The sequence below is a fragment of the Lagopus leucura genome, unplaced genomic scaffold (assembly GCF_019238085.1).
Source record: "Lagopus leucura isolate 7727_CA_CO unplaced genomic scaffold, USGS_WTPT01 Super-Scaffold_100015, whole genome shotgun sequence".
In the NCBI taxonomy this organism is placed as follows: domain Eukaryota; kingdom Metazoa; phylum Chordata; class Aves; order Galliformes; family Phasianidae; genus Lagopus; species Lagopus leucura.
The window spans coordinates 6893108-6906077 of NW_024962269.1; the positions used below are offsets into that span (position 1 = coordinate 6893108).

A 12970-nucleotide genomic window follows, 5' to 3' on the forward strand; every position below is an offset into this window, starting at 1 on the left:
GGATGTTCAGAACATGGCGTTTGTCTTCCCAAAAGCTTGCTACCCATGATGAGCCTGCTTTCCTGGAAATAGCTGAACATCTGCCGTGCCAATGGGCAGGAGTGAATGGATTCCTTGTTTTGCTTTGCATGCATGTCCAGATATTGTTTTACCTGTCTCTCAACACATGATTTCTCACACTGTTTACCTTCTCATTCTCTCTCTCATCCCACTGTAAAGGGAGTGAGCAATTGGCTGTGATGCTTGCTGAGGGTAAATCACAGCAGACAACATGGTCAAAGGGATTTCTCTGAGCTGCTTCATTCTTCTGCTCAAATGTCTAAATTGCCATCATCTATGTAAAAGTAATATCATGTTGTTAATGTATGATGCTGTCACTGATCGTACTGACAAATATTATTTCTTGAGGATCTCCATTCACTCTTTGTGCTAGCATTTCATCTCTTTCCTTAAATACAGACTGTAAGGTCTTTGGGATAAGGACTGTGTTTGAGAAGTGGTTAATGGAATAGAGTACTTGTCTGTAACTATTAACTACAACAAAGAAATAGGATGCAGTAGTGCATATGTTCGTATTTTGGTGTTGTGATTCTGGACAGTCAGTCTAGCATCACATGTGTGCACCATCCAAACCTACCTGCCTCAGTAGTGTTCACAGAATAATGCTTCAGCATTCATACGCACACAAAAAAATTACATTTTCAACATGTATGCATAAAGCTTTTACTTATAAACCATGGATGCAATAGCCATTTATAATAAATTATGCATATGCAAAGATGGAGAGAAATTTGGTGGGAGAAGAAAATCTGCCTCTATTAGTATGTGTAACAATTCTCTGACCATTTTATGGTTTTCAGTATGAAGCACAATAATAGCAGTGATTACAAATCTCAAGAAAGCCTTTTTTCATTAGGGAGATGAGGAAAGAGAGACAGAAAACTCAGATCTTTTGCCAGCATTCACCACAATCTTCAACTAATCTGATCTGGGGAAAAATCCAAAATTAATACTGTCAAACTGAGCAGCAGATGTTGAAAAAGAATCAGGCACTGCAAGAAAATTGATGTGCCAATGAAAATTAGACAGACAGAAAATTCTCACTAAATAAAACCCCAGCAGGTTATAGATGTGCAAAACAACAACAACAAAACTTTTGATCACTTAGCCAGATCATGTTTTTTGGTGGTTTCCTTTTTTTGCTGGTTATTTGTATAATTGTGTAGTAACAAGAAAAGTTATGTGTGATATTTGAGCTTTCTGTAGGATGTCTTTTCTGTATTCCATATTCAGCCAGTTTGGCTTCACTTCACTTGAGAGATTGTCTACATTGTCTTCTGGCTTATCAGCTCTCATGTCTCCTCAGCATCCATTGTTTGCCTTTGTATCTGGGTGCAGACAAAAAGCTTCAGTTTGTTGTTTGCAAGAATATGATGTAAATTTGCATTCATCAGACTAATGGGTTTCCATTTCCAGAGGCTAAGCCAATGAACAGCTGAATTTAGAAGCAGACTTGTTTGCAGAACGGCTGTAGCGTTAGTCTGTAAGTGCACTGTGTAGGCCCTTTTAGGGTATAGAGTTTATGTTATCCTTACATTGTTCAGACAAGAGCCCAAATATTGGAATGGAGTCTGCAGATTTTGGGATTCTTTTGCCAGCTACAGCTGCTGAGCCTTTCATTTAAGTTGTCAAAACAGATGTGATTAGGTCAAACATTATTCAGCCAAAAGCTTTACAAACATAGTCATTTGAAAACCAAAAAAAGACTAATCTTCTGTGTCTTCTAACTCATCTCGTGTTTTCTCTCAGATAACAGCTGCTGCTTTAAGTTGCACGGCATTATTATTTTTGTTTCCCTGGTTTGACTCATTTCTCTTGGAAATAGATCTCTTAACTTGTTTTTGGCAAACAGAATTTTGGCCCAACTGGATTTTTCTCTTGCTCTCATTCACTCGCACATACTTCGCTTCCATCCCTGTTTTGCCAGCCTTTTATCTTTTCTTTCCTCTGCCACACTTGCTACAAGCACCGAGGGCTTGTGCACCAGCATCAGGCAGTTATCCCTGGGCTAACTGTTCTGGTACCAATGCACTGACTCTGTTAACACGTTAACAAATAATAACATGTTGAGCAGATTACTGTGTTCAGGGATGTGAAAAAATTCTCAAAAGTAAGAGTAAATGTTATTTCACTCTGTTTTTCTGTGTGTGTCTGCATGTGTTAAAACTGGAATTGTAGTTAATGTTACTGTTGGCTTTGGACTGAAGAAATACGTATATCCTTCACAATTCTACTTTGCCTCATTTTTCTTTGGAGAGTTCATCAGTGATGAAGTGAGGATAACAGTTGTTCTTTTCCTGATTCATCTGTGTGGATGGCAACTCTGATGAATGGAGCAGCACATACTTCTTGGCTCCTTTGCTTCCTCATGATCAGGACCCAGGGGCTGGGCTTGTGGACCTTGGCACCAGGTGTAGAGCTCCTGCAGGCTGCTCTGATGTTTGCTCAGAACACCAAAAGAAAGTGGAAATCATGAAACAGAAGCTAACGTCCATGTTTAGAGTAACTGTACGCAACAGAACTTCAAGGAGCAAGCAGAAATTAATCCAGAGCTCACAAGGGGTCAGACAATGGGTCACAAGAACTCTTCCTGATTCTCATCCCTCCCTCTGGCTCTGAGTAGAAGCATACGTAAACACTGCAGGCTGATGTAGCTCAATTTGTCTCATAAAAACAACACCAAAATCAGTAACTGTATTTTGACTTTTTAAAAGTGGATCCCATCTTATTTCTCCAGATGTTTGAATGCTGCAAAATTTTAGGTTCATATATGAATTATTTCTTTTATATGATCCTGGATGTAAAAGTAAGCAACCTTGGAGCAACTGTAAATACCCACAGTAGCACACAGTTCTACGTGGGTCACAATGAATAGTCTTTGCCAGACAATCAGGTTCAGGTTACTGTCAGGCTTGGAGGAGGTGGCAAGGTGAGTAGATGGTATCAATGTTATCTATTCTGGATAAAAAATTAATTTTTATTGGATGCTTTTCTGAACTGATTGCAACCTTGTGCAGCTGCTGAATAAGTTACTGGATTTGAGGGGGTAAGAATAATACAGGGGCTGGCAGGGTGGAAGCAGTTTCGATGCATCCAACTTGATACACTGGTAATGTTTTTTCCCAATCAGATTCACGCTACTGAATCCTGAACTGAAAAAAGCACATATTTTGTTTAAAGTGTTGCTTTGTGTTAAGCACGTATTTAACTATTTCCCAAACTGGTACTTCTATCAGGTTTTATTAGCACTCTTAGCACCCTGAATAAGATTGGAGTAAAGAAAGGAAGCAAAATTTCTCTGATGAATATGTCAGCTAAATGACTTTTGTTTTCCCTGAAGAAGGTTCTAATGTTGTTGGGGTTTTTTTGAGATCTGCAGAGGAACTGGAGTGATACATGAGTACTTAGCAATAAACATTTTTAATGGAGACCCCTATCCCCAGCTTAATTTCTGCCCTCAGTCATATCACATTAATCAATCTAGTGATGTTCCTAGTGGTTTCATTGCACTCTGTGAACAACTTTGCTGCTTGGAATTACAGAAATGTGTCTTGAGTGTATTTTGATACTCAGATTTAATAACTGGGGATCCAATATTGATTTTAATGGGAAATTGTTTGTGTATGCATGCACACATCTGTCTTTTCATGTGCACCATGTGCACTGAATAGTCACGGTTTGATCTAGCACTGTGACTGCTACAGTACTGAAAAATTGAACATCAGAAATAGCACAAACCATGATAATAGTAATTAGAGGAAAGTGATTAACTGATTAATATGACCTTGCTTCACTGCAGGTTTTATGCAATTCCTCAGATGTAGGGTTTTTTTGTTTGTTTGTTTTTGCTTTTTTTCTGGGGCTACTCAGACATGTGAAATTTCTACCAAGCATTTTCGGCAGTGTAAATATTGACAAAATTTTAAGCGGTAACAGTGTCTGTCAAATGTTATTCTTCTCTGTTTGAATGTGTACAGGTCTTAAATCTGGGCTTCCAAAATAAATATTAGTAGTTATTCACAATTCCTTTTCTGGGTGAAGACTACCCAGAGGCAAAACAGGTAAGCATAGGTTTAAATAGGCAAATGACATCTGCAGATTTACAATGGACTTCCATCAGTAATAGTTATTCAGGATTGCACAGCTGAATTCAATTTTCAGTGAATTTACTACCTCACCACCACCAAGAACGAGATGGAGGTGCTATTTATGCCCATTTCTAGCCTTTTTTTGTAGGGCTTACATGGGCCTTTAGGGCCCTGCTGAAAGTTTGGCCCCTAGGAATAGTATTTGAATGTTATTTTGCACTCATTGCTTTCTTCCCACTGGCACAGAGAGTGTCTCCAGAGTGAAGGCACTGGACTGTGCATGGACCTAACTTTTAGCTGAGCTTCATCAAAATACAAATGAAAATTAATTAAAAGAAAATTCTAGAAGCAATTTCAGCACTATGTTTAACTATTTTAAGAGTTATTTTCCTTCTCAAACCATGCATCCAACTGCAAATACAAGCCAAAGCACAGAGATGTTTACAAGTATGCGTACATATTCATTACTTGTGGTTCAAGAAAAAATGTGCTTCTGACATTCCCTGAAAATTCAGCCTAATTATTTCACAGGCTGATGAGTTGCACTATTCAAGGAAAGGTTAGGTGTTCTTGAGCTTAGAGGTAGCCAAATTAGGAAGAAAATTAATGTGTCAGGTGAGCTTTAATTATTAATGGTTCATAAATTTCCAGACAGTAAACACATCCTTTATTTTTTAAAGAGAGCAGAGTATTCCTTGGCATATGGGTTCTGAAGTTTCTCACATGTTCTTCAAGTAACATTTCTTTAAACAGTACAGTTTTATTGGGATGCTTTCATGTAGTCTTCCAAAGTCCTGCTCGTCAACACACCCTTTGAAGAGGTCAGAAAATTTCACCGCCTTTCTTCTCCCAATCTGTGATGACATGGGAGTAGACAAGGAGGACTGTACTGAAGCTGATGATCTTTTGCAGTGGTACGGTCTTAGACCTGCTTTCAATGGAGGTCAATGGAAACTTTTTCCTGAAAGTAACTTACTTTTTTATGTGATTTTTTGTTGCTATTTAATAACAAAAACAGACATCTGAAAACCATATCTGTATAAATTACTATGTTCCTGTGGAAACTACTTAAAATAAAACATGGGTAACTATTTTTATTGTGTTACCATACATTTATTAAACATACCTCCAGTTACCAAACCTTTCAGTGATTTTTTCCAGCCATAATCTTTCAGTAGAAAGGACTGTAGCCATAACATATGTACCTCAATCATAAGTATGAAGTATGCGTATTCAATTTTAAAACTATTTTAAAAATGATTGCACAATTAGTGCATAAGTTTCTAAAGCGTGTTGGAGTTTGCAGTAACATAATACATACAGAAGATTCATAAGTTGGCTATATTCAATACTCATAAAATTTTTTAAAATCTTATTAAACCTTAGCAGCTCTTCTACTTTGAAGATGGAGTGTTGTCTTGACTGATATTTACGTGTGTATCTTTGTACACAGACCAAGAAGATGAGAGGAATTCATGGACTTTTGGATAATACACAGCAGAGACAGTTTACCATGGAAGCAACTTTGGATAACACACACTGAAGAAGATACAGTCATTCTTGGTGTCCCAGGTAACACTTGTCCTGTATTTGATGCTATTGTGTTATGTCAGCTGCAGGAGCTGCTCATAACAGAGGACTGACTATGTTTGCCCATGCTGGTGGCCTTCCAGAGGAACATCACAGGAGGAATGAGTGCCACCCAGGCAGGACACAACCAGCCTGTTGATTTGGCCCTGCACCTGAGGACACAAGGCCCTCTAAGGGCTGATCTCACAGACTAACATTTTATTGTAAGCTGTGAAAATAGAGAAGATAAAGTCTTCTCTACAACTCCAGTGAATGGCAAAAGGACTAACATTGTCACAAGTGAGTTTAAGGTTAGACATAAAGAAACGTGTTCCAGTAATAAAGATAAATCATGAAAAGTGATTACCTGAGAATGTTGCAGAGAAGAGAACATTGGAGGTTTTTAGGAACACAAACTACTCACAGTTGTGTCAATGAAGAAATGGATGATCCTGTGATTTGGCCTGGAGACTGGATTAAATCACTCTAAGGGTCTTTTGTGGTTTCTGTTCTGTGAGTTCTGGCTCAAGGACAAGCTTTGTTATGAAATTTGGCATCAAGGGGATTTCTTTACTCCCTTTTGTTTTCTTCTCTCCCAGCTCCACTAAAGTGGCATCTGCCTAGTTGGACAGGTGTTTATGCACGTACATGTAAGGGTGGAAAAGATTTGGAACTTCATGTTGTAAAACATGACTCAAGGAAATTAAGAGGAGAGCAGTATGCATAATGAGACCGATTGTCAGAAGATGAAGCAAATTAGTACTGCTTTGCTTGAAACCTGTGTCAGCAGAGCAGATCTGGAGAGCAGTCATTGATCTGCTGCCAACAGTGAAACAGTCCCCAGCTGAGGTCACCTCTTCTCCCCAGCCCCAGCCGTGTGTAGAAAGGATGACCCTCTCCAGGAGCGGGTGGAATCACACAGCATCTGCTTTCCCACATGCCATCTGGGTTTAGGAAGCGCTAATCGGAGGCTGGCACATCAGCTGCTCACAACACATAGAAGGACATCAGCACAGCTCTTCCTTCACCTCATCAGATCCCTGCTCTGTGTCTGCTGCCACCCCTTCTTCCTCACTCACGCAGTCTGTCACTCTTGAACCCTGCAGCAAGGGATGCTGTGGCATCAGAGGCATTCCTGTTACATCCATGTAAATCATGGGCACAGTCTGTGTTCAGCAGCGATGCGGTAAACGGTAACCTGCATGGTCCTGCTGGGTTTGAGCACAGTAAACTGCAAGATGACACTTCTTTCAGAAGGAGAAACAAATGGCCCTGGCAGGTGGTACAGGCTCAGTGAGAGACTCAAAACCAACTTCAAGCACGTGTTCACCACACGCCTGGCCAGAGCTGTGCTCAGTGCATGCTGGAGCTTTCCTCAGGCAGAGGCGGCCCTGGAGCTGAAGTGCAGACCTGGCCCTGGAGGCGGGAAAGGTGCTGCAGAGGGCCCCTCAGCTGCTGGCACCTCCCCTCAGCACACAGGGGGCAGCTCGCCCTCTTCCAGAAGGTTCTTTGCACCCCGTGGGCTTCCCCAGGATGAAGAGATGACTGTCATCATTGCATGCCTATAGCACAGGAAAAGGAGGTGACCCAGGGGTCCTGAAGGCAGCATTTGTGTGGCTACGTAACAATACCTAACGCAAACAACCGAGGTGTTTTAATGATATGAAGGGAGATTTGGGCCAAGGACACAGTTGAACCTCAAGCGTGGGAGTTTCAGGGAGTGATAGAAAGACTGAACCTTCAGCTACTTTGACTGTGTCTGTTTGTCCCCACACCGCTCTGCTGCAGCTTTGGTGTGTTGTGTTTGGTTCAGTTGTGACCAAATGCCATGGAATCAGATGTCCTTGCAGCCTTTCCACAACACCCAGCATCTTCAATGTCTCGTAAGGTCCAAATGCCTCTAAAAATCCAGGTGCTGATGCAAGCTACTGCTAGAAAGCAAGTCAGATTCTGCTTACATTGGCAGCGGATGCACTGAAGGACATCAGGGAAACTCCAAGTCTAGAAAGGTAAAATTACAGTTATTAGCCTACAGATTATGTTTCTTAGGATGAAGAGGAGCCATGAATTGCAACTAATTCACTTGTTTTGCAGCTATACCCATGGCAGTATGTGTCAGCAGACCACCAGTATGAAAACCTACCCCAGTGAGGCCAGGCTGGGGTGTCTCAGGAATTCATGCAAATTGAAATAATTTAATTCTCAGTGTGATTTTATTATATTGTATTCATTCTTTGTCTTATGCATCCTTTACTTTTTTCCTAGCAAGTCTTGTATGTTATGTGGTGTAAACAATTTGTCTTGCTATAATCTGAACTGATACCTATTTATATATGGCTTTTGTCCCTGATGTTGTTTCCTCATGCCAGGGGAAGTAGTAGGTGTCACATTGGTTAACAGGCTTTTTATAAATCTCTCTTTTTTTCAATCCCACAGCATGCAATGCCTATGACTGTGGTGCCTTTCCTCTTCCTTAGGTTTCTTGGTAGCAAAATCTAAGCAATTATTTTTTCTTGATGAGTTGTAACATCACAGACTATTTAATATTGGAGAAATCAAACTCCACATTGCAGGTTAAATTCACAGAACAGCTTAGACCAGAAATTGATTAGCATACGGAAAAGCTGAAATATTTTAAAACAGATATTTGAGGGTTTGAGGATTTTGTTTTTGTCAAAAAAATTGACACAATTCAGTCTAAGCAAAGCCTTAAATCACTGTAAAATATAAAAGGAATGGTTTGTATGGACCACAAAAGATTCTTCTGTCCACTCTTTTTTCCAAAGTAAAATATCAGTTTGACTGGACCACATTTTGGTGAGAAGGACATTTCTAACTCATGTTTCCCAGGTCTTGTGGCTGGAGAGAGGAAGGAGGTCTGTGTCTGTCACTCGTGTATGTACTTATTCTGCAAGTATCCAGAAGTGTATTACCCAGAGACAGTTGGCCTTATGCCATCTCTCTGCCACAGCAATTTTCTTTTGCCTTTCCAGCTATTTTTCCAAACCAGCAAATAGCTTTTCTTTCACGTGTATTACTGGTGTCACTTTAATTTTGGTCAACATATTTGTCAGAATAACACACCTGTCTTAATGTCTGACGCATTTTATAAGTCTATAAATACTCTATTGCAAGAAGTACTGTACTGGTTGGCAGCAGCTTTGTATGTTTGAAAGCATATATATGAGAGAAAAATCAGGATAAAATGAAACTAACACCGCTGAATTGATCAGTGTTGTAGACTCCCCTTGTAAAGACCCCTAGTAGTGTAATGTAGCTGCAATCCATTAGAGTCCAGCTACACTACTATTACACTAAAGTATATTGTAGTTAGTGGACTGATGTTTGCTGGTCCTCTTTTTGCCATCTTTTGCTTTAGTGAACTGAGTAAATGTCTTTTTTTTCAATGTCAGTAAAAAGATCACTTTTTCTTGATTGTCTTCAACTCTGATTGAATAATCTTGCTCTAACTTTAAACATTTCTTGTTAGATTTTACTCTGTTGTCAGTGAAAAAAACTTCACTGGTACACATAAAATATGTACGAGTGCATGTAAAACAAAATACTTGTTTTGCTGCCAGCAGCAAACAAGGGGTGATGCTGCTGCCTTTGACTTCCTAGTCCAGATGTGTGTGGTCCATGCATAGTTTAAGAGCTGCCTTCAGATCAAGATATAATTTGCAGACAAGACTTCTCTACATGGAGAGATACATTGGCTTGGAATTCAGTTCCCTAAATCTAGCCTTTAGCCGCATCAAGTTGCTTGGCCTCCAACTTTTCTCCCAGAAATGTAATGATTTTCCCTGGGTCTCATGCCACATCTGTTAGCTGCATCCAGATGTTTTGAATACTCCAGACATTTTCTTAAAAGTGGATTTCCATGCTGTACACGCTTTGTGATTTTTGAGGGAAAACATGCCTACATAAATTGAATAATAAATATTGTTTTGCAGATTTTGCTAAAATGTCCCCTCACCCACCTCTGTAATATTCCTGTCGTCATGAGTGCATACAGTTCTGGTTGCTCCTGACTTCAAAGCCCATGCTGCTCCACAGCACCTCCCTATATCTTTTCTTACTCCCCTGGCATTGTGTTCAGGGAAATGGGCTGTGGGATGCTCTGTAGTCTAAATCTGGTAGCACAGAGGAAGAATGTGGCAGTGTCAGTCCTCCTTCATGCCTTACTGAGCAAATAGGCTACTAGACAAGATCAAACAAGATACTTGCAGAGCCTGTAACTTACTAGGTAAATTTACTTCTATCAGGAAGTAGCCAGAGGCAAGTCTAGAATTTGTAGCTTTACTCATGGGATAGGGACACAGTGTAAAATTTCTTACTACTAAAATAAGTCGTTTAATCCCCTGGTCCCAAAAATGAACTCTGGCTTAAAAAAGCTATCTAAAGGTGGCATTCCTTTCTGGAGGGTCTACCACTGATAGAATTTGAATCATTAACAGCACTGATATATTTACTCAACATGTGTTAACTGTGCCTTTAAATTTGGCAGAGGAACAGCTGTAGTCCTCAGAGGGTTGTTATGAGGCTGGTTTCAACACTGCTGCCTCTTTTTGGTATGACATTTTACTTCTTGCTGTGAAATTGTTTATGTTCAGGGCAAAAGTTTTTCCGTTCTCGTGTGATAATCCTACAAAGACTTGGCATAAAAGGAAGCAACAATTGAATGAGTTATAATTATGTTGCTTTCTGAAGGATATAAATAAGCATATATTGCTATTGTGTGTTTCAAGAACAGTGTTGTAAAGCAGTCTTTGCTACAATTATTATTTTGAATCTGTTCTAGAAAATGCCGACTGCGTACATTGCTTTTTAATCCTGTGCTTCTTCAGTAGTGGACCTCAAATTGATCTGTTGACTAGAAAGTGGATTTAATGTCTGATTTGAAGCAGCTGCTTGTTTGACTCTGGAACAGAGCAGTGGTGATTAAAGGTTGTTATCAGTTAACTGTTGAACAGTTTAAGTGAATTGAGATTTTTGGATTACCAGTAGATTTTTGTGTGGACTCCTTTGCACGTAATGGTTGACATTCTTACTGGCCTTCTCAGGCCGGTTTGACATGCCATGCACCTCTTTGCTTGCGTATGAGGTATATTAGCAAACTGTGTGTGTGTGTATCTGTATTTCAACATGGCTTGTATTTTTTCTGTTGTTTCCATGCACAGTGTCTTTTAGCAACATCAAAGTATCCTTTGCAAAGATTCTACTCTTATGTTTACAAACTAATGAAGAAGCTCTACTTCTAGAGTTGTTTTAGAAGTGTTACCAACAGCAATGTATAAATAAGGAAGCAATCTGAAGAACAAGAAGCTCAGGTGATGGTAGTTTAATTGAAAGCACCACTTAAACAAAAGGAAGGGGACATAGTTAACAGAATGGAAAAGGGAAAATTGGTAGAAAAGTAACAGTAGTTGTAAGCTGCTGTGAAACACAGCAGAAAGAAAATTGCTTTTATGTTTTGGGTTTTGTTTTTGTTGCTAGTTTATTGTTTTTATAATGAATCACAGAAATTGTAAGAGAAACCAGCAGCACAGACCTGCAGTGAAATACTGTGTAGATTTATAATGCAGTGCAAATGCACACGAGTGCTAAAATACATTGTCCTATTTTGATTAGAGTCTCATGGCTACAACCTGGCTTATCTCTTTACATCTCACACCAAGGATATAAGTCTGCAGAGCAAAAAACTGGCTGTACATTTTGCTCGAGCACAGTTACAATCCATCCAGCAAAAAAACCCCAAAAACACAAAAAAACCACCAACTCTCTCAGCCATGGGAATAGTCACAGCCTCGTTAATTTTCAGAAGTCTCCAGTGGGACATTATTTTCTTTTATCTTTTCACAGATAGCCTATAGAATCTTATGCATCTTGTGCTGGTTTGGTATTGAGTGGGCTATAGTTATGTATTATTTAATACTTTGGCCAAGCTTTGGTTTCATGAACAATTCATCTTCTGCTGTGTGTATCTGCTGTAGTGATTAATGAAGGCAACCAGCCTATGACTGCAAAGTGCCCCGGGTTCTCTCTCTTACCTAATCCTGCTTAAGTGCATTTTGGGCTAATTTTTCTCCTGCCTTTCCTTTGAGATGATAATTCTTTTCTCAGATGCTAAATAATGTCTTCATCTTACATATTGCCATGACAGTATCCATAGGGAAGCTACAAAGCTCGCTAATGCTGTCACGCCCTTTATTTATTGTTAGGAATTCTGGTAATGCAAAGTGCCTGGGGTCAAAGGGGTTACAGCTTTTAGTTTATATGTACAGGGATCCTACTAGCTTTTCTGATTTATTGATTTTTGTGATCAGTTTGACAAATGAAGATAGACTGAAGCCATATGTGAAATACTAATCTTTTCAGCTTTGTTACAAACCTTTTCTAAGTGTTAGGATGTTATATAATAGTCTGTTGTTCAGCTATTCCTCAGTTTTCAGAGAAGATATTTAATGTTTCAAAATAACTTCCTTAGGCTCTGTTTTTCTGGAATATGAGCAGTATATTTGCCTAACTTCCACAGCTCAGAATTTTCAGAGGGTTAGTCAGGGTAAAATTGAGAATGCCTATATGAAATGATGACTACACTGAGTATTTCTTAACTTGCAAGGAATGGTGATGTCATGGGGCTTTTTAAAAGCAGGTATGTGTTTGTTCTTTTTGTGCTTGAGCCTTTGTTTTGTTCAGGTTTTTTGTCTGCCTTCTTCGATAGACTTCCTGCATTGCCTGTCCAAATGTATTTGCTGCTGTGTGGGAGATATCTGTTATATTGTTCTATAAGTTTCTCTCCTACCAGAATGAAATATCAAGCTGAGGCTAAACTGTAAAAATAATGTGTAAGCCCAATTAGGTTAGATTTCAGCTGGGGCTTATTGGTTAAACTGTAGGAGAGATATGTTTAGTTTGTACTCTTTGGACAGAGTGTGTACATCTCACTTAAATGGATGAAAGTATATTGATTTGTGCACATTGAGAACAGGGCCCTTGCTTTAGCTGAGCAGCTTTGTGGGTCTTGAGCTGGACAGACTTCTCTATGTGAATTAACTGTGGTGAGAATGTGGTGGTGTTGAGGGGGGGGGTGTTATTCCTAATGTTGTTATTTGTCAGTGTTACTTTGCAGGGTAATAAAATGACAAGAACTGGTCCAGTGATCATCTTGTTTAGTATGTTCACACTGAAAAGCATAACACTGCCACTGCATATTCCTGCTTTCCATTCCTTGTTTTTGTATCAACACAGCA

The 12970-nt window shown here is 39.4% G+C and overlaps 1 long non-coding RNA gene across 1 annotated transcript in view; it reads left to right on the plus strand.

Moving 5' to 3' along the window:
- Window positions 1-7640: 7640 nt before the first annotated feature.
- LOC122182569 overlaps window positions 7641-12970 on the plus strand; it is a 132762-nt gene continuing 127432 nt past the window's right edge. Inside the window, exon 1 of the long non-coding RNA XR_006179858.1 lies at window positions 7641-7726. This is a non-coding gene — a long non-coding RNA (uncharacterized LOC122182569). The remainder of the gene's footprint in view (window positions 7727-12970) is intronic.